The following is a 2,822-nucleotide window of genomic DNA, read 5'->3' on the forward strand; positions in this document are numbered from 1 at the left end:
GCGATGGTGACGCCCGACAAGAGCTTGTTGAGCTCCTCGTCGTTGCGGATGGCGAGCTGCAGGTGGCGCGGGATGATGCGCGTCTTCTTGTTGTCGCGGGCCGCGTTTCCGGCCAGCTCGAGCACCTCAGCCGCGAGGTACTCCATGACGGCGGCGAGGTAGACGGGCGCCCCGGCGCCGACGCGCTCGGCGTAGTTTCCCTTGCGCAGGAGGCGGTGGATTCTGCCGACCGGGAACTGGAGCCCAGCCCTGCTTGAGCGGGACTTTGACTTGCCCTTGACTTTGCCTCCCTTTCCGCGTCCGGACATGGCGTTTGGCTAGTGGCGTAAGCGCTAAACACGTAACCGTAACGGTGCGAGCCGCAGCGAGTCGAGCAGCGGAGTGCGTGCGTGTGCCGGCGGCGGCGGGGTGGGGGTCCCTTTATGGGCTCGGGTGCGGCGGCCGGTTGCGCGCGCGCCCCATTGGTCGGCGGCCGCAACAGGGCGAGCTGGTAAAGGTGCGGTGTTGCGGTAGCGGCGGGTGCCACTGTGTGGGGAGACGCTGACTAGAGCGGAGCGCTTGCTGCCTGTTGTTGTACGTTCGAGATGCCGCCCAAGACTAGCGGGAAGGCCGCCAAGAAGGCCGGCAAGGCGCAGAAGAACATTTCGAAGGGCGACAAGAAGAAGAAGCGCAAGAGGAAGGAGAGCTATGCCATCTACATCTACAAGGTGCTGAAGCAGGTGCACCCCGACACGGGCATCTCGTCGAAGGCGATGAGCATCATGAACAGCTTCGTGAACGACATTTTCGAGCGCATTGCGGCCGAGGCGTCTCGCCTGGCGCACTACAACAAGCGCTCGACCATCACGTCCCGCGAGATCCAGACGGCTGTGCGGCTCTTGCTGCCTGGCGAGCTGGCCAAGCACGCCGTGAGCGAGGGCACGAAGGCGGTGACCAAGTACACGAGCTCCAAGTAAGGAGGAGGTTGTTACTTCGGCTCTTGGAAGGAAGGAAGGAAGGAAGGAAGGAAGGAAGGAAGCTCCCTCCGTTGCGAGAGCGGCAAAACGGCCCTTTTCAGGGCCACCAAATTGCCTTTGCGGGAAGAGCGGAATTGTTTGTGTGTGTGTGAGTGAGTGAGTGAGTGAGTGAGAGGGGCGGCATAGCTACCCGGTTTGGTTGGTTGCGAGGCAGCTGGTGGTGCTGCTGTGCCGTGGTGGTGTGGTCTCGAATGTGGTTGTGGTTGTGGTTACTGGGGTACGGCCGCGAGGGTTTGGTTGCCGCCGGTGTGACGTGGAATGCGTGCACGAGTCTTGGCGTGGTTGTTTGTCGACACACAGATAGATCGATAGGAGGTGTTGGTGCTGTCTGTGGCGCTGATTCATGTCTTTGTCTCCGTCTGCCCGGTTAGTCACGTGACTGCAATTGAAAGTCCTCGCGATTGATTGATTGTTGGATGTCACCGTTACGGCCGTCTGTTGTCACATCATACATGATGGCGAGGGTGAAATGTTGTGTTGCCGTCGACTATTCCCTTTGCTGTACGGCGCGTTGGTGTGTGTGTGTTGGTGACGTTTTAAATGGACGTGTCGTACTATCATCCATTACGAAGTCGCCAAGAAATGTACGGGCGGGTGGGGTAGGCGACACGCACGGTGGTGTACCTATTTGGCCCTTGATTTGATGATAGCCGTTTCTGCAGTTTGACTGATGATTGATTGGACTGTTGTGCGCACGCACGTCATTCACGGTGCACGTGTGTTCGGTTGAGTACAGTAAGCGTGAGGCTAGACGACGACGGTCGTTGTTTGTTGTTATGGGCGTACACGCGTTTCGTTGGTCTGTGTCCCCCGGTGTGAAATGGCAGGTGTGTCGGTGATGTGATCCGATCCGGCGGCTCTGAGTAACTGTCAATATCGGCGCGGTACACCGGCGTCATGGCAACGTGTCGGTGTTCACACCAGTCGCACTGTGGCACCGTCGGCGCCGCGAACGGTGACGAAAGGCTGACCTTTGATCGGTCGAGTGTCGTGTCTGGGCAGAACGTGTGGAATGAGCAAAACTGTTGGGGACGGAAACAATGGTGGAGGAGGGGAACGGAAAGTAATAAAACAAACAAAATGGAGAAGCAATCACCGGAAAACGAAGCAGGGAAAAACGGAGAGGCGCTGTCTATAGCAACGGAACGTTCCCGTGCATTGCAGCCGCACTGAAAGGCGTTTACGGCGCGGCTGCAGGTGTCGGCCGTGGTGACGGCTGAATTGCATTGCCTTCCCGGATGAAACGTTCGCCGACATGGCTCGGAGGAGGAATCTATGAGAATGCGTTGCCCTTGCCTGCCGTTTCGTGTGCCCTCCTGTTGTGTACGCTGTTGTTGTCCGGTGTAGCGAAGGGTGTGTATGTAGGGGTGTGTGTGTGTTTAGTGGGGAATTGGAAGGTCGATAGCTGCCGTCACGGTCAAGATAACGCAGTCAAAGGTGTCGCGAAAAAGTGTGTTAGCCGTGGTTGGTTGGTTCGTGTGTTTTAAAGAGAATGGACGAGAGAGAGAAAGTAGGTGGAGAGTGCGTTGCGTGTTGCCTAACTGCGTCCGCGAATATGGCAGTAGTTGGTGGTGGGCGTGCCCTTGCATGTGGCCCGGAAGGCGTGTCCGTTTCGCGGTAGTGGCACCGCTGCTGGCATATTCGGGAGATGGGAGGGGCGCGAAAGGAGAAAGGAGACGCGGAGGCTTTTAAAGACGGGGAGGGCGCGTGTGGGTGGCTCGCGCTGCGCTCGGCGGTTGTGTTTGTGCAACAAATGTGTTGCCGGGAGGGGACCGTTGTTGTGGTGCGGTTGTAGCCTCAGACGCG

Source organism: Schistocerca nitens, unplaced genomic scaffold (assembly GCF_023898315.1).
Source record: "Schistocerca nitens isolate TAMUIC-IGC-003100 unplaced genomic scaffold, iqSchNite1.1 HiC_scaffold_519, whole genome shotgun sequence".
NCBI classification, from domain to species: domain Eukaryota; kingdom Metazoa; phylum Arthropoda; class Insecta; order Orthoptera; family Acrididae; genus Schistocerca; species Schistocerca nitens.